Genomic DNA, 18945 nt, shown 5'->3' with positions numbered 1-18945 from the left:
TCTACATCCAATCAGATCACCACTATGGTTCAGTTGGCACATGCCGCAAATTCTAGGCATGCAAGTGCCATTAGCAAAACTACCCTATCCTGGAACTGGAAGACTCTTTTGGTTATGGTAATCTGGAGACCCACTGAGATGGAGGGCTATTCAGGTAGCTCACTGACTAGCCTAGGTTGCCCCTCATGGTTTATAGGGAACACTGCTGTAGGGTGGGTGCATTCATTAATTAATGTCTAAAAATCAGCTTTGACTTCTGGATGTACAACAAATGAGATGTAAAAAATTGTGCCTGTTTCAGGGGTCTAGTTGAGATCTCTTTTGAAAATGTGGCCCTCAACATCTGCTTCACCTTCTGCCCAGACTGTAGAGGTTAGGTGAGATCAGGTCAATCATCAGCCATTAAAAGAGGCAACAGCCTCCATTCCTACCTTATTCAAATACCCTTAAAACTATTTGTGCAGCATCACCTACAGAAAATTAAGGGACCAAGAATGACTAGGTTGAGGTGCAGTCATAGTTTATGAAGGGTTATAATGCAGGAAATAACAAGATGGAAAGCATGGAGATAGGAGAGATGATTGAGTTTGTATGTTGCATCCCTTTCCTTATTTTTCACCTTGTCCTTTTTAGACCCTAAACTTTTCCCTACAATTATCCGTATCCCCAATGAGTTGGTCCCTTACCTACTACACTTTCAGCCCTAGTGCCTTTTAAATGAATAAGCAATAAGAATTCTAGGTTTATTTGTGACAATCTCTCCTGCCAGTTTGGGGTCTGATCTTGTAAACTACTGAGTAAGCTAAGTACCATCAACCTGCCGTGGGAGTCAAAGAGCTTCAAATGTTGGCAGATTGAAGAAGAAAAAAGTGAAGGTTGCACTTTCAAAATGTTTACGCACTCTACAAATGTCCATACATATTGTTCTGACAGATTCATTTTATTTAGTAGTGATTTACAGAATGCAAAAAAGTGATGTGACCGGGAAAGTAAATGAATCTCTAGGGCATCTTCCTCTTTCAGTAGCATGCTATAAATCTCATTAGTGTAATTGGATCGAATATGTGTTAGCATCAAGAGGAGACTCATTCCCTACATACCAATTTATGTCCATTAGTCTCTAATTGGAATGAAATTCCATATGAACGTCATATGAAATTATTATTCTGAAATAACCTTACAGAAGATATTCGCAGAAGGTCTTATCAGTCATCTCTGAATAATTTAACCCTTGGCAGCAGCCAGAGTGCAGTCATAAAACAATGGCCAAGAGAATAAATGTGCCGTTAAAATATATTATCTACTATACCAAAATGCACTCCAACCTTGCTTTGATTTAAGAAAAAATGGGATACTTTTAAAAATGGCTCTGGAATTGCTTTTATTATTTACTTTCAGGAATCTAATAGGCAAAGGAAGAATTCCACATAAAAAGCCAAGAAGTTAATCGTGTTTCAGTATTTCATATTAACCCAAGCAACCCTACTGGGCTACTTAAATACAAACATTAAAAGAGAGGGGGGAGAAAGTAGAAAATCCTGCATTATTCTGAGCCCATTGCCAATGAGTCTTTAAATGCAGGTAATTTCATGCACATGGAGGTAGACTCTATTTTTCTTTCACTGGCTAAAATAACAATAAAGCTGAAGTTGGTGTATTTATTTAGTGAAACACAGGAACTCTACCCTGATGGTTTTAATCAGAGCTCCTGCTATGTGGTAATTAGGGGTTCTCTCTGATGGTTCTGTTTTTAGTTAAGCTTCAGAATGTGCAGCAAATTTAAGTTTCCAGAGACATTTGCAACTAATGTTGCCTCATTTGCATGCAGATTATCCAGAGGGGACTCTTAAATACAACAGACTCCCATTATAGAAACAGGCACCACATATTAGGCTTTTTTCAGCACTTTCTTCTTCAAGGAAAAACATTCTTTAAATAAAATTCTCCCTTTTGTATGTAACTGAAACCCATTCCCCTTGGTGTAGGTTGCCAGCTCTCACTGGTCTTTCACGGACAAGGATGCTCAAGCTGAAAAAGTCAGGGTGCTAGGATTTGCGCCAGTTTCTAAAAGTTGGACAGGCATGTTTAACAGGATGGATCCAAGGTACAACATTCATACCAAGACCTGCCTTCAAATTTTAAATCCACATTCCCACCCCCACCCAAAAGCCCCCCCTTTACAGTACAACTCTCACTGAGTCAGAGGCCCGGTTATAATGTGGTTACAATGGGAGTGTGGGCAACTCTTGACTGAGTCTGTCCAAAGGCATCCTTAGGTCTCCTAGACATTACATTTTAACTCTTTTGTAACCTTGTCATAGTTGAATAACTACTTGGGGATTTACCTTTGAAAACATCCCTGTGAGGATTGGAAACTGTAACACAGAGAGAAAAGTGATGTATGTGAAGTCATAAAGGGAGTCTGTGGCAGAGCTAAGAATGGAATGTAGAGTTTTAGAGTCCCAGCCCAATACCTTAACAACACTGCCATCCTTCTGCCCAGACTAGGGTAGGTGCATGGGTTGCTCCATTGGGACATGGAGTGGGAAAAACCAGGTAAATTGGCTGTTGTCAAATCCATACAGTTTGGGAGGAAGGAGACTTATTAGTTGAGCCAGCCAGGTGAGGTGATGTACCAGGGTTCTTTTGGCTGGGAAAGAGTTATCAGTGGGAGGAGAGAGTACAGGCAGGTTCCTCAACTTGTATTTAGGTTTAGAAGATTTCAATTTTTATTTTAAATTTTTTTATAACTTCAGTGGATATTATTTTAAAGTGTTTTTTTTAAATCAATTAAAATCTTCACAGTGGTAGGAATTTATGGGATGGGATTCAGACAATAATGTAAAATAAAGTGATGTTGAGGTTCAACAATCTAAAGCTTTACAGTCATCAGAACACAAATGGTCAATGCCACATGTTAAAACACACAAAATAAATATCCATAAATCCAACTTGAATAAGTTCTCAAAGAGCACTTGGCTTACTGTCAATTTAAATGGTCATCATTGGACATAGTTCAGTCATTAGTTTGCATATGGTGGAATTGGCATTTATCAATTTAAAAACTTAATCCTTCCAAGCCCACTCATAGTTTATTAGAAAGGTCTCCCTGAAAAGGTTCGGGGTTCATACTTCTTTATACATCTTTCTCTCTCTCTGAACAGCAGGGTTGGGACAATCAGGGCAGAAGTGGAGGCATATGCAAATAGAACCAATGCAATTCCTTTAAAATTGTCTGAAAATAGCCTTTCTGTGTCATATATGTGCAATAAAAATACTAAGTAGTGGTGTGGTATGAGAGAGTTTTATTAGCATGAGACTAGGCTGGCCATATTATTCATAAGCAGCAAAGCCATCACAAGGTGTGGAAGTAAGTTATGTTGATGAGTGCCTGTAAAAATCTGGTATTGCACCACATCATCAGACAGGCTCTCTGGATTGCTATTTATCTCTGGAAGTTTCTCACAAAATAACCGTGACTTGAAAGGCTCGACGGCTTCTTTGCTTGGGTCTGGTACTTGCAAAATCCCATAGCAAGAGCTTTTTTTTTTCTAGTCCTTCCTGAATGCTAAAAAAAGGAATACAAAGGAATAACTTTCATGCTTATTATAACTAGCTGTCAATAAAGTCCCCATCAATGTAGAATTGCTAGTGCTAATTCTTTTCACTTCAGTGCAGTTAATCCTAGCCATTAATTTGGCCCAGTTTGTGATTACACTACCCATACAAACCCTCTACTTGTTTCTGACTGTCGTTAGATCAGAAACATGTCATGGTTCTCTGTATCAACTCATAAGCTGTTTGTTTGGGATTTTTTTGTTGACGCGCGCACACAGACACACACACACAATCTTGCAAGAGAAACAGTCATTGAAATGAGAAAGAAGAGTAGTGGTGCTTAAGCAGATAACCTTTAATCGTGAAAACCTTTGGATTATAAACAAGAATTGATCCCTCATAATGTTTGCTCTGGTCATAACTGCCCCATTCCACTCTACTTCCAGTCTTCATTTCTAGGTTAGGTTACTTAAACAGTGAGACTAAAATCTCCTACTTGATGCCCTTTAATCTTTTAATTTTTGGACAGATGTTGGTTTGGGGGAGGAGGTTAGTAGTGTGTGCAAACTGAGAGAGCTTTGCTTTTCCAGACAAGGATGTATGCCAAGAATATCCGTGAGACCATTAACATTAGGATGTACTCAGTGATCTGCTTGGCTTTCTATAGAATGAACAGTCTGCCTCATCAGTTTGCTTTTCAAAACGTCGGGATGGCAGTAGCTATTTAGTTTTTCCTTTCTATAGGAAATGCACGTATATGTTAAGGGGACTGTTTGTTGCTGGCCTTAATCTGGTGTGTTGGCTTACGTATCTGGTACATTTGCTTATATACGTATTTAACTTCCAAAGTGGACAGAGCTATTCAGGTTTTTCACTCATTACTTCAATCAGAGCTGGCATTTTCCACTCTGATTTCCAGATCTTTATTTCTCCTTTAAAAATCAGCTATTCGTGAACAGAAAATGCATCATGTGTTCTATTAATTATTTGCTCCGGGCCTTTGAAAATGAGAGGTTTCACCGTTACAGCTTTATTTTAAATAACAAAATGAGAGCTGCAATAATAAAATATTTAAAGTAGTTTTTAATAGGGAAAACATACCGTCTTCTATTTTAAGTGACCTCTCAACAACTTCTTGTATACAGGTACCTGTTAAGAACCACATGGTAGGATATGTTGTAAGGTTTCAAGCAGTAAGCATAGGAAGGATTATATACTGTATAACAAACATAATTTTGTGCCATAAATAAAATGTCAAGGAGTGAAATGTCCTTCAAAAATAAGCTTTCTCTTCTGTATTGTGCAAAAGCTGGTATTTTGCTATAACGTTGGGGGTTTGAATACAAATAAAAGAGTGAAGTTAATGTGGGTGCAGGAAATTGGACCATCTTGTTCAGGAATGAAGAGGACAACCTGAGAGAGAGGCACTGCGGGCAAGACATCATCAGGAAACTAAAGGGAGTCAGTAATAAAGGATAATGCTTGGTTTCTTGACTCTATAGGGGGCAGCCAGTTTTGCAGAGGGGTCCCTGAAGAAGCCATCACTGAAAAACAGAAATCAGAGGCCTCCCAAAGTGATTGGTCAGATATTGTTCCAGATGTCATGTCTGTTAGTGAATACATGTAGAATAACCCTCAGCACTTGTGTCAACATCTGATTATTTGCGGACCATCTGAAGTTTGTCCTTGTTGTTTGGATCTGAAGGGAACAGAGTTGGGGATATGTCCAGTTACAGGCATGGCAAACCAGAGCCAAGACATAGAAATGCCTTAGTGGTCAGGACCTCCTGTCTTTGTTGTGTGAGAACAGGATGCTACATTTGGGGACACACGCATTGCCAGGTATATGTGGAGGAAGGAAAAGCAGTGTAATGGATATCTCCTTCTCCACCAGTTGGATGGCAGGTGGGTGTGGTTTGAGAGAATCTGAGTGTGGGGAAATAGAAAGTTAATATGAAAAGGATTGGGGTGTGGTGGTGCCTGTAGAGAGGAGATTGGCCTCTTGGTGTGAGGACTCCAATGGCATTAAAAGACTGCGTGTTTTTAATATGGATCACCCTGATATTATACCAGGGGTAGGCAATAAGCAGCCTGTGGGCTGGATGCGGTTCACCAAGATTATCCCCTTGTGGGCTACTGGATGCTTTATTTACCTGTACATCTGCTGGCATGGCTGTTTGCAGCTCCCGTTGGCCCTGGTTCACAGCTCCCAGCCAACAGGAGCTGTGAACAGCTGTACCTGTGGATGTGCAAGTAAATAAAGCCTCTCATAGCCTGCCAGAGGTTAACCAATGAACCTCGTCCTGGCTATGGATGTTTATTGCCCACCCCTGTGTTGCACTGTTATCATACCCATTGTACAGATGTAGCACAAGGAGTTTAGTTGAGCTGGCCAAAACCACAATTTATGTCCATGGCCAACCTAGGATTAAAATTCAGGAATCCCAAATTCCAGACGTTTCTTTTGTTTTGTCCTTTTGTTTTGTAGAGAACAGAACAAGAGATAATAAATGGCAACAAGGGTAACCATCAGGATAGTGGTTCCTGGCAAATATTCTTCGCCTCGTAGATCTCCAGACCTGGGAATGTCCCTTTATGCCATATCAGATTTTCACTACTGTCAGACTCAGAAAGCTAATTCACTCAGGGGACTTCCACTCCGTTCACTTCAGGGGAATTCTGTAGACATGCACTTAACCCAACATGACTGGGAATATTTTAGGGAACATTTCTCACCACCTACTTACCCACATATGAGCAACATTTCCATAGCATTATTATTACAAACCACCATGCATACTCATTACACAAAACATGTTCATTCAGTTCACCACAGATCCTATCCAGCCACGACCTACGCATAATCCATCCTGTGACAAAAGATTGCTCAACTCAACGGCAAGCTGTCATCTCTGACTTCTGTTTTGATGGTAAACCAAGGTAGCTTCCTTATTGTGAATTATGGGAAAGTCTTTCTCTCTGATGCAGAGGATATTCTTTATTTATTTTAGGACTTTGTGGTTGGTATCACATTGTGATTACTCTAAGTATTTTTAATGCCAGGAAACTCTCCACCCTGTTCTTCTGCTGTTATATGGGAGAGTAGGATTAGGCCATGCTACAAATGTAATGACCATTAAAATTTTGTAGGTACATAATAAGAGGTGGAGAACTTTCTGTGAATAAGGTGACACACATCCAAAGTTTCAGTGCATTGCTTGAACTCCACACCCTGCTTGAAAGGTATTCCAGAAAGCACCCAAGTCAGGAATTGTAAAGGTTGTTATAATAATTATTATTAATAATTTGCAATTATAAAGCATCTTCTGTCCAAGAATATGAAAGTGCTTTATAAATTTAATTAAGCCTCACTACTTCCCTTCCAGGAAGATGAAATTATATTTATCCAGTATATGGATAGGTAAAGTGACTAGTCAAAAATTGCACAATACTTTATGGGCAGAGCTGGGAAAATAAAAAATACAGCTCCTTTGTGGTGCTGTTTAATGGGCAGCTGAGCATTTCCCCTAACATCAGAAGGGTAGCCATGTTAGTCTGTAACTTTAAAAACAACGACCCACTTCATCAGATGAGTTGGAGTGGAAATAATAAAAACCAAGATATAAATACAGCAAAAGAAGTACCTGTCAATTGTAGGGCCTGTGTTAATGAATTACTACTCGACTGTCTGATAAGCATATGCTTATGGGGTAGTCGACTAGTGGCTACATCCCTACACCAGACTACCCATTGTCCCTAATATGAGGGAATTCTTTCTGGTGTATAGCCACCGTAACTCTGTGCTAGCAATCTGAGAGCTTTGGAGCTGTTATAAGCCAACAAAATTTAAGGCTGCCATAAGTGATATCAGGGGTGGAGCATCTTCAGCAGCCCTAGAGACTGGGGTAGCAAAGTGTGGGTTAAAATCACCTTTGACCCTCTCTTCTTGCCTTGATTGCCCTGACAGTCCTGATGCAGCTGACAGTTTGGCCCTGGAAATTCTGATTTCTTGTCTTCTGCTTTAACCACTTGACATGCTTCCCATTTTACTGAAAAGCATCTTGTTGTTTTGCTGTGCATTTGAGATCCATGTTCACCTTTCTTTTAAGTCCCTGTCTGTAACAACTTTTTTAACTTCTAGCAAACAGAAAAGAAAAAAAAAAAGAGCTTCTTTTCAAACCCATTAAAAAAGCATGATCGTGAAATGCTGAAAGGTTTGAACTTTGCTTTCTCCAGGCAAAATTAACTCCTGCTAGATTGCACGCTATATATCTGACCATCCATAGTATTACCCAACCACTTAAGAAGTTGATGATAATGTTTGCTGTATGTGACATTCTAACAAACAATGTGGTGGTCTTTCCTCACCATGTTTCCTCATTCCATTGGCTCATACTGGACATCATATTAGGAGATTTCTGAGAAAATTCTGCCGTCCTCAAGGAGAGATGTTGGGTACTATTATACTTAGGGGCCCAATCAAACACATATTAAAGACAATGAAAGGACTTTCCTCGGCCAGTGGGTGTTGCACTAAGTTCTAAATAATTATGTGCTGTTGAGGATGAGCACCTGAGAGCATTTTTTCCTTCTAGACACATGATAGAGGAGAACTATTTTTTTTTTCAAACTCTATGGCAGGGCCTATGTGTAAACTGTTTGTACAGCCTATAGCAAAATGGGGCCCTACTCCTGATTGGCTGGTTAGTACTCAGAGGCTCCAATCAGGAAGCAGAAACAATACCTTGTCAGCTATAACAGTGGCTTTCAACCTTTCCAGACTGCTGAACCGCTTTCAGGAGTCTGATTTGTCATGCATACTCCAAGTTTCCGCTCATTTAAACTTCTTGCGTATAAAATCAGACACAAAAAGTACAAAAGTGTTACAGCACACTTTTACTGAAAATAGCTTACTTTTACTTTTATCATATAATTCTAAAATAAAAATCAATTGGAATATACATTTGTACTTGCATTTCAGTGTGTAGAATATAGAGCAGTGTAAACAAGTCGTATGAAATTTTAGTTTCCACTGACTTTGCTAGTGCTTTTTATGTAGCCTGTTGTAAAACTAGGCCAGTATGTAGATGAGCTCATGTACCCCCTAAATAGTGTTTCTTAAACTTTTTGAGACCACGGAACACCAAACAATCATATTTTGTATGCAGAACACCTATGAAAATTTTCTTCAAAACAAAAATTGTCAGACAAAAAAAGACAAAAACAAAGAAGAGGTCGCGGCACACCTGCGAGTTGTTCATGGAATTCCAGTTTAAGAAACACTGCCCCAGAAGATCAACCACACAATTGCAGACAGACAAAGTGAGCCATTTGCTGGTAATCAAAAAGTGTTAATTCAAACTATCTGAGGAATACTTAAATAATAATTATATGGGAGGGAAGGTCAAGATCATTAGCTAGTTACTAATTTAACAAGGGTATGTGTTTGTAACAGAGTACCACTCTATAAGGAGATATCAGTTTTTCAGCTCAGATTGTCTTCCTGAAGTATCTTCATTTGTGATCTAAGGGATAGTCTGTGTGGTAAATGCAGTCCACATATTGAGGTTTGTACTTGGCTTAACATGTGAGGCATTAACCATGCCCTTCAAATGAATGAGCTGAGTAGCTCCAGAAGCAAAGTGCCTTGACGTGAATTGAGCAGAAAGGATTTGGTCCTGCAAGATGCTGAGGCCAGGAAGTGCAGAGAGCTCTTTTTTGGATCAGTGGAATATCAATGACTTTCCATTGAGATTTTTCCTAGAAATGAAAATTCTCCAAGTTTTACTGTCCCAGTAGTAATTTCTGTAGCTTGTTTCATGTGCATAGGACTGTATCTATTTCCTGCATTTTCAGTGCCGAAGCGGGTGCGGGGGGAGGGATGTATGTGTGAGGATCACATAAAGGCGTCACTGTTCTCACACTCTGAAAGCTTTGCCAAAAAAGAAAGTGTCAAGACATAGGGCTGAGTTTTTTCAGTGTTTATAAATCCTTGTAGGGTTGAACACAATTTGGTATTTTGTTAAATTAGAACGATTTTAGTTGCTGTATAGTAAGGTGAAGAGAGACTCAGTCATAGCTGGCTAAAATATGCCTTTTTTGACTATTATTTATAATCCAAAGAAATGTTTAAGCTCATCTGATTCTAGCTTTAATACTCATGGTAGTTCTTCTATTTTCAGTCTGCCAAGCGAACATAGACATGAGACAATTTCATCTCATCTTCAGAGAAGAGAGAGGCTCAGACTTAATAAAAATGGCCCAGATTTTGATTTGTTACACGAGAACCCAGACCAATATATGTTCTTTCTGGTGGAAAATGTTTAAGCAACTGTCCTAAAGCTAGGGTTATTTTAATTGATTCATAAAGTTACTTATTTAACTAAAGATCCAGATAAATTGGAACAAGAAAACTGTAATATGATACAAAAGATATTCCAACCACTGCATCTAATTACAAAGCAAAGTTAGTCGTTTAAAATGTCTGAAATATGATTTTAAATAATTAAAAGCAAATAGAAAACTACCATCTCAATAGTCTCACAAGGCTGATAAGGCTGAGCAAATGCAATTCTTCTTAAAGTATAGCACATCTACACTTAAAACTCTGCACTGCGGCAGCTGAATATTTGTATCAAACCTTAGAAACTATTGGATATCAGAATTTATCTTGATATGCTGTTTTGTTGCTTTAAAACGGGGCGTGGAACCTAAGGCCTGGGGGCCAGATGCGACCCCTGGGTTGCCTGGATCTGGCCCTGAAACTTAGGGTCTCCCCCAGCATTGGGAGACCGCACAGGCACTCCGACCCCCGACTGATTTTTCTGTGGGTCAGCGGCACCTGACCCAAAACAGGTTCCCCATCCCCGCTTTAAAAATTAATTTGATAGTAGTTTTTAGACAACTTAAGTTAACAAAAACTCACTGATTTCTAATGGGTCCAGAATTTTCTCAGTCCTAATCTATTGCATGACACTACACCACCTGCTGGGAAGCATAATATTGTATCTTGAAAATGGTAGCTTCCAGTAGGAGACCTAGAGGACTAAATTGAGTTCTGCCACAGCGAAGGAGTTGTACAATGGGCACGTAAAACATTTGTTGTCTCTGGATGGGCACAGGTTCAGATTAATAATTTTATTCTGGTCTTGGCCGTCTGGCGGGTGCACTGAGTCAAACACATTCTCACTAGCCCATAAGCAATAATAGAGTTTAAATAAACAATCAGCTTTATTTGAGTTCCGCCTTCACCACTGGGGAGTCGGAAAGCCTGTGGATCAAAGTCAGACCTGGTGTATGTGGCTGCTTACAGCTCTGATGTGGTGTATGTTGATGGTTGGCTCTGTTATTTTGAAAGTGTGGCCTATTCTGAGAAGTGGCTCTGGGAAAATGCCATCATGGGGCTCCCTGACTGTTAAGTCCTAAGACCCTATATCCGACCTATAGGGACAATTTATAGGATATTTTCTTTTCTTCTAACTAATATGCCTACAAATGCAGTTTTGGCTCTGAGAACCAAGCTGGGCTCATTCCTTCTTCCCACAGCAGTAAAGATCCTGCAGTGCAAAATTAAACTTTTGGAACATCTTGAGTGTGTAATCTCTTTGTTTTCCAGCAGTGCTTTCAGTGAAATCTATTCAATACCAATGCATATTGGTATATTTGCACAGTATATTTGTTCGCATGAAAGTTGATTAAATAGCACTATTGTTGATGATACTTGGGGAGAAACAGAATCTAGCTCATTTTCTCTCTTAAGCCTGATGTACACTTGAGAGTTTTATTATTATAACAATTTTAATTAGAGGAGAATCTTTTACTGACATAGGTTTACTTGTAAAGCCATACTTTGGAAATATATGGAAATAAAGCTGACATACAAAAAATACCTGTTCCCATTCATTCTCATACAGGGATAGTTACACTAGTACAAAGCACCTTTATACTGGTGCATCAGTATCATTAAAGTAATCAACTTTCAAGTATATGATCTGCCCTTAACATAGTTAACAGGTGTGAAAAGCAGGGATTTTATTTTATTTTATTTTATTGGTCACTGTGTTGAGCAAACCTGGCTCTGAATACACACAGGGCAGCAGGGAGCAGAGCTGTGACACAATAAGTTACCATTTTTATACAGTCCGCTTCCAAAGTGGAAACAGGCTGTTTAAAAATTGAAACTCAAGAGGTCACAAATTACTTCAACCCGAACTGACTAAGATGTTTGCAAAATCCCTGGTGAACTGCAACTGTCAAGTTTTACACTAGTTTGGTTTAGTTCCCATACATTTGTAATTGCTCTTCTTTTGTACCATGTTATGAAGAGAGAGTTAAGAAAAGTCATTCCTGCTGGAATTCCAAGGGCCTTAAGCTAAATTAATCTGAGGAGAATGTTTTCCATATAGCCACATTAAAAATGTTTATAAACAAACAATGCAACTTCATTTTGTATTGATTTTTTTATTCAGTTAATTACTAAAAGCACCTATGGCAGCACTACAAGATACTTTAATTACAAAATTTGGACAGATATATCCATTACATATGCTGCTGACAAACAATGGGGGTATGAATGAGAAATCACCACTATCATATATACTATTGGCAGAACTTAACAGACATAATATGAAATTCATTAACTGCAAAACACAGGGTTCAGTTGTCAAAAAGCAGTTCCCATTAAATGGGCTCCCTGCAGCTAAAAATGATTATGATTTTCCTCCCTTACCCCTAGAAATACTGGGGTTGTGACATTCTAGCTGTCCCTCTCCCTGTACAGACAACAGTGCCTTTTCCTTGCAGACTGGAAATATTAATTACAGCATATCAGAATGGAGCAATTGTAGTAGCACAGTAATTAGCAGCTTAAAGCATCCCTTGATAGAGTGAGAAAGCTGACTGTCAGGGTGTATTGCAGGTACTGGTCTTGCCAGAGAGCACCGTTAGCAGTAATGAACATCCTTCAAGCAGTAACTTTATTTAAAATAGATATATACTACAAACAGACTTTCCCTCCTTATTGTGGTCCTCGTAAGGGTACGAGATTTATCATTTGAGCTATCACTAAGTTCTGTCTCTTGAGTATACACCCAGGCGTGGTATGTCTGACAGCCCTTCTTTACATGTCTGAAGAGCATTGTGTTCCCTGACAACCGAGGGGAATGTGGGGTTAGGTAGGATTTCTGTCACAAACGGTCACTTCTGTTGAAATAGGTGGTGGTTTGGATTTTTTAAAATGTTTTTTTTTTTTTCACCTTGGCTAAATAGTACGTGCTGCATTATGCCGCCTTAAAGAATTAACTTCTCAGCAACCCTCTGACACATGGGAAATGAGGCACTAAGTCTGAGGTTAATTTGACTTGTCCACGGTCACATTGCAAATCCATCGTAGACCTGGAAGCAAACCCAGGTCTCCTGTTTCCAAGATGTGACATTTAATCACACAACTACCCTTTTTGTCACGTTGTTTGTTGACCCCCTGGAATCACAATGGCAAGAAGATAGCGGGTAGGTATGTCAACTTCACCTTATTATTTCTCCAGAGGCTCTCTTTATTTTTGTGTTTATTTCTTCCTGTGCTGCATGTCTGTCTTGGTTAAAAATTCTTAGAGAGAACCAAAGCATGCATTTGTACAAGGCTTTCTAGTTGGTTTGGTATATATTAACTTTTTATTAACTTTTTAGATTATAAACGATGACTGCCTGCGATAATTCTTTGTTTGTCACTGAGAAAGCATCTCTCTTGTTTTTAATTCTATAGCTACAAAGGCCATTGAAAAAACATGCATATGATGACGATGCTTGACTCACATGAGAGATTCTCAGGGCTGGCGGCTTAACATGTCTCACTGTTCACCACTTCATGGTCACAAATTTTCTTCTTTCTTTATTCACGTGCATTGAATGTTTTTTTATAGATCATACGTAATCCACAGCATTTCTGCGTCTGAAGGAACCAAAACAAGACCACTTAGTCTATTCTTGTAAATAATATCAATGTCATTAGTGCATCAGTTTATCCAGGATGGTTTGTCCCTAGTTCTAGTATGTCGAGTCTTTCTTAATCTTTGCACTCCTCATCAGAAAAGCACAATGTAAATACAAAACATAATTATACCACTCCCAAATTAAATGTTATATTTTATTATATAAACACATGACCTGTTACCTATTATTTATTGCTGTTTCATTTTTCATTTAAGATTCAAATATCCATTGTGTATTGTCTGCTAAAATTCTTAGCAAGAGTTCTGCTTTTGCTGAATACTATATTACAAATGATTAAAACAAGAAGAGAGTATGATGACAAATTCATATAATAACTTTCATCCTAAAGGATACCAAAAACACTTTACATATTGTAAGAAGAACTTCATCTGTTCCAAAAATGTGGCCATCTCTGGGGTGGAATGTAACAATTGTCATATCACCTTAGTGAAAAAACAGCTTAGGCTTGTGGGAGAGAGGGAGGGAGAAGGGACCCTGGCTAGTGGGGAGTTGGGTGGGCAGAAGGGGTCAGGGCTAAGGATGCTAAATATCGGTTAATTTAGTAGTTGATGGGGCTCTTGTACTTCCTACTGGCCCTGGGCTGAATGCGGGCGTGCCAGCTTTGAAATGTACAAGTGGAAACGCCCACATGGAGCCTGGGGTCAGCAGGGGACTCGCCAGCTGACCCCGGGCTCTGTACACTTCGAAAGGCCGTGCTGGAGCCCGGGATCAGCTGGGGAGTCCTCATCTGATCCCAGGCTCTGCTCGGAATTTCAAAGCGGCAGCGCTGCACAGAGCCAGGAATCAGCCGAGCACTCCCCATTAATTAATGGTTAATTATCAGCTTTATTCAGAGGAAGCTAGTTAAAACCTAGTGAGACGAGAGGGAAACTGGAATGGGTTTTTGGTTTGGTGGGTGTGAAGATCAAATTTTAAGGGAAGGGGAGAGAGTACCATCTTCCAACGTTTTGAATTAAAAATGCTCCACCAAAGCTGCACGCTGTCAGTTTTTTCCCCAAGGAACATTCCTGTCTATCAGCCAGAGTTCAGTTTCCAAAGACATTGCATATGTGAATACACTGAGGCCCTTCTGTTTAATCTAATGGATATGTGGGAAGTAAGGCAGGTTCCAAAAGGCCCCCTAGAGTCAAACGATTATGTAAAAGCTTTATGGTTAATGGGTAGGCACTTTTGCCAAACTGTCAGGTGGTAATAATTAGTCTGGCTTTGCTACCACTTCAGTGTGTTGCTATTGCAATGTTGTGAAAGAATTTGTCAGCACGAAGCGTAGAATGTAGTATGTGTCCCCATCCTCTCAAGCCCTTCCGTTTTCACCTTCTCTTCTCATTTACCCATACAATTATGACTGAGCAAGCAAAACAGACTTTAACAGAACAGATGGAACAGGTTGGAGTCATTTTAGACGCGGCAGGAAATATCCTTCTTCATTACCAAAATTTGAAATGGGTGGGACTAAATTCTCTTCTGCATCTCATTGATGTAAATCCACCATTATGACTCTGAAAGCAGTGGAGTTACTCTAAATTTATGCCATCGCATCAAGAAATAGAGTTTGGGAGAAATGGGGCTCTTTTTTGCAAAACACTTAGGTCTATGCTTAAGTCTTAATGAAATCAATGTGCTTAGGTGTTCTCTGAATCAGAACCCAAAGAAATACTGCAAGATAAACTAAGAGATTCTGAAAACAGTGAGTAGTCCTGTGGCACCTTAGAGACTTAACAAAAATATATATACTATCATGAGCTTTCGTGGGCATAACCCACTTCCTCAGAGCTCATATCCAAGAGATTCTGGTACACATGACATCAGTTATCTGAATTCTGGACATGCCTCCAAATTTAGATTTAATCTAGAAATTGTATTTGTTTGTAATTCCGATTCATACAATTCCTTCTGATTTCAATATTTCATGTTACTTTTGAGACATTCAATATATTAACATTGACACTGGACTTCCCTTGAGAGAGATGAAGGAATAGGTTGTGAGTATATAGTGCCAGGCAGGGAGTCAAGGGATCTATGTTCTGTTCTCAGCTCAACCACAGACGTAGCCTTGGCCAAGCACTAACCATGCTCCAAAACACCTTCTGTGCCTCATCTTACACATCTGTAAAATGGAGACAATTGTACACTCATAGGCAGGCTGTGACGCTTAACGAATTAACATTTAATCAGTGTTCTGAGCTCTTTGAATGGAAGAAGATAATTAAAAGCAGAAGCACCGTCCAGTTAGTGGCTGGAACACTGGATGTAGGTCAGAAAATGTGTGTTCTAGTCCATCGTGTCTGTTTCCCCATTCGTTAAATGGGAATAATAATACTAATCTTCCTTGTGATCTATGCACAAGTACTATATAAGATCTTGGTGGTTTTACCTCTGTCTTTGGAAACTGTCCCCCCCCCCCCCCCGCCCCCACCTCCCTGCAAAAAAAAAAAAAAAAAAAAAAAGCAGCTTTCAGCCCAATAGCTCCCTTTTGGTTTTATTGATATGTCCCTGAAAGTTATGTTACTGTTGGCAATTACATACAGCAACAGGCAGGCAAGGCCCCTATGATAACATGGTAATACAAGTAGTGAAAGCATCAATATCATCTCCATAGATTCTGGACCCTTTTACTGTTTAATATAGTGCTTGGTAATATGTCTGTGTTGAATAACTAGCAGGTAGGACTTTGTGTCTGTCTCAGAGGTTGCAGCAGTCACAGATTCTGTGACTTTCTGCGACTTCTGTAACTTCTGCTGTGGCTGGAGTGGCTAGCCCCAGGGCTGCCTAAGCAGCTCGCTCTGGGGGTGCAGCTGCATTGGTACTGCTGGAGCAGCACTGCAGCCATGGAGACTGCCTGAGCAGCAGCTGGTGCAGCTGGCTTCCAGAGTGTCTAAGCAGTGGTCCCAGAGATGGCAGGAGTACTCCCAGCTTGGTGGGCTCCAGTGGCAGTCCCAGGCAGCAGTCTTTACCACCACCCATGCAGTGGCTAGTATGGTTGGCTACTTGGTGTTTTTCTGAAAGCAGTCCCCAGGTGTCAGAAACAGCAATGGTGGGCAGCCCTGGGTGCAACTGCTGGCCTCAGTGGCCCCCAACAGCTGGTGCTGCTGCCTTCTTCCCCCTTAGATTTTCCGAGCAGCATCCCTCTTTGTTCCCCAGCTAAGATTTAGTCAGAGGTGTATAGTACAAGTCAGGGACAGGTCATGGGCCATGAACTTTTGTGTCTTGCCCATGACCTGTCCATGACTGTTACTAAAAGTACGCATGACTAAAAGGTAGTTTCACTAATGAGTATTTATGCTGTCTGTTCAAAGCCACTGATACGATGGAGACTTCCCCAGAAGGATATTACAGTAAAGATGCTGATGTGTTTAATAAAAGAGCTATAGTGAAGGGCTTTAAAAAGCACACATACTCCAAATAGAAAACAAACAGTGACAAATTAAGCAAGATCTGCCTGACTGATATTTTGCAGTCCTGTGAACTTTGCAGAATTTGGTGACAGAGGACCTGTGAACCAATAAAGAGAGTGGAGGGTTAATGTTACTCTTTGGTAAAGTGATTTTTATGTTATTAACAATAGACTTGTCCCTCCTCACCTGCACTAAAATTAAACTGGAATAATTCAACTGAATTTAATTGAGACTCAGGGCTAGTAGTCTTTAGATAGTAAAATATTTATTCCTTATATATTGTTTTTAATTTGAAGCTCTCAGCAAAGATAATGATGTATGATTAGTTCCACTTTACAGATGTGGAAACAGAGGTAATTTTGTTTGCTCATTCTGCCTCAAAGGGGGAAATTCAGTGGGAAGATGAATAAAACCTCAAATATGCTAACTTCCATCCATAGAATCTAATCACTACACCACACCTACCCCCAAAAATTGAACCATATTGGTCTCTGGCACTAGTGCATTAATCTGTCGGAGACAGTTGAGGGATGAACGTCTCTTTCTTGGGGTTTAATTCTGGGGTATTTAGTTTTCAAAGATGAAAGGAATGTTAATTAACTGCCCAACTGTTTGTACTTATTTGTTATCTGGTAACATGCTAGGTAGGGGGCACCTATATAAATTCTGTTATATGGTGCTCTCATTTCATAAACTTCTGCATTCTTCTGTTTGCCAAAAACAAGCGCAAAAGTGCCATGTGAAATGAAAGTTGGAGAGCTGGGCAATATTACCCAGAAGTGTTGGACACTGTGTAGTAGTCTGCCTTTTGGCACGTGATCAATGGCAATAAAATCCTTACCTTCTGGCTATTAATAAAAAAATATGAGGAAAGTCCTTATTTTATTAACTTAAAAAGGCCAGAAATGTAATACAAACATAGGAAATACTTGCTATACCCTGATGAGATGCAAATCTGTTGAAAAGCAAAAATAATATAAAAACCATATCTCAGACTGAGGTGTCCTTGGCAACATTACTGAAGGCCTACAGTCTTGACTGGCTGGAATTCCCAAAGCATCCCAGTTTCGGTGGAAGTAGGAGCAGGGCCAATTGGAGCAACTATAGCTGAAAGGTTTCAAAGTGAAATATCATGGCCTGGGGAAATAATCTTTCCACTGAGCTCTCTCTCTTTTTGATTATCAAGCATTAGTGAGTAGCCACCAACCACTTTCTTAAAATGGAATTGGATGTTTTGCTGTTTTGGTTGATTGATCAGACATGAACACCAGGTTTGGGTTAGGGAAAAACAACCACAGAGAAAGTGGGAGAGAGCTACTAGAACTCAGATTTGAGCATCCATCATTCTTAATTACATTTGGTAATCAGCAGAGTAAAATTAATTGTGCCAAATGATTCTTCCATTTACTGTGTGATATTGCGTAGCTAAAGTATTTTACTTCATGTAACTATTCCAGTAGACTAGATTGTGAAATAAATGAACAGCATACTAATGTGATCCTTTCAAGGGTCTTATTTATATTAATGAGTTTTAGTTGTCCAGGGCAAGCTGATAACCAATGATTAATAGCTCAAAAACTTTCATTCTATCATCAAAGGCTAGATTCTTTTTGCGGGGGGCAGATGGGGGAAGTGCTTCTGATGGATTAGGACAGTTAACAATTAAACTCTGGGCTTTATAATTGAAATCTAGATGTTAAATACTTGATACACATTCATTTAATTCTGATCACGGTTTTAGCCTTTTGGGCCACTCCCCAAAGCTAAAGTCAGTCTGATTTTTTTTTTTTTTTGTAAGTAGCTTTGAACTTACAAAAGGCTAGGTTGTGACCTGTTTCTTAATTTTCTAGTATTCCAAGTCAGAGGAGGGGGGGTTGCTGAACTAGTATTAAATAAAGATGAATTAGCACAAGAACATGGATCGCTCCTAGCAAAAGCAATTAGAAAACCCCAGCATGTTTCCCTAACTCAGACTGATCAGGAA

The 18945-nt window shown here is 39.6% G+C and overlaps 1 protein-coding gene and 1 long non-coding RNA gene across 2 annotated transcripts in view; both read left to right on the top strand.

Annotated features, from left to right (window-relative positions):
- ABTB2 (ankyrin repeat and BTB domain containing 2) overlaps window positions 1-18945 on the top strand; it is a 205098-nt gene that overhangs the window by 33488 nt on the left and 152665 nt on the right. The window lies entirely within an intron of this gene.
- Window positions 813-13670, top strand: LOC142829159 (uncharacterized). Its single transcript, XR_012903513.1, has 3 exons — window positions 813-6498; window positions 8727-8880; window positions 9741-13670. It is a non-coding gene; the product is annotated as an uncharacterized LOC142829159 (long non-coding RNA).

This window comes from Pelodiscus sinensis, chromosome 4 (assembly GCF_049634645.1).
Source record: "Pelodiscus sinensis isolate JC-2024 chromosome 4, ASM4963464v1, whole genome shotgun sequence".
Classification (NCBI taxonomy): Eukaryota; Metazoa; Chordata; order Testudines; family Trionychidae; genus Pelodiscus; species Pelodiscus sinensis.
Note: the sequence above shows the minus strand (reverse complement) of the source record. Positions and strands in the feature narration are given on the sequence as shown.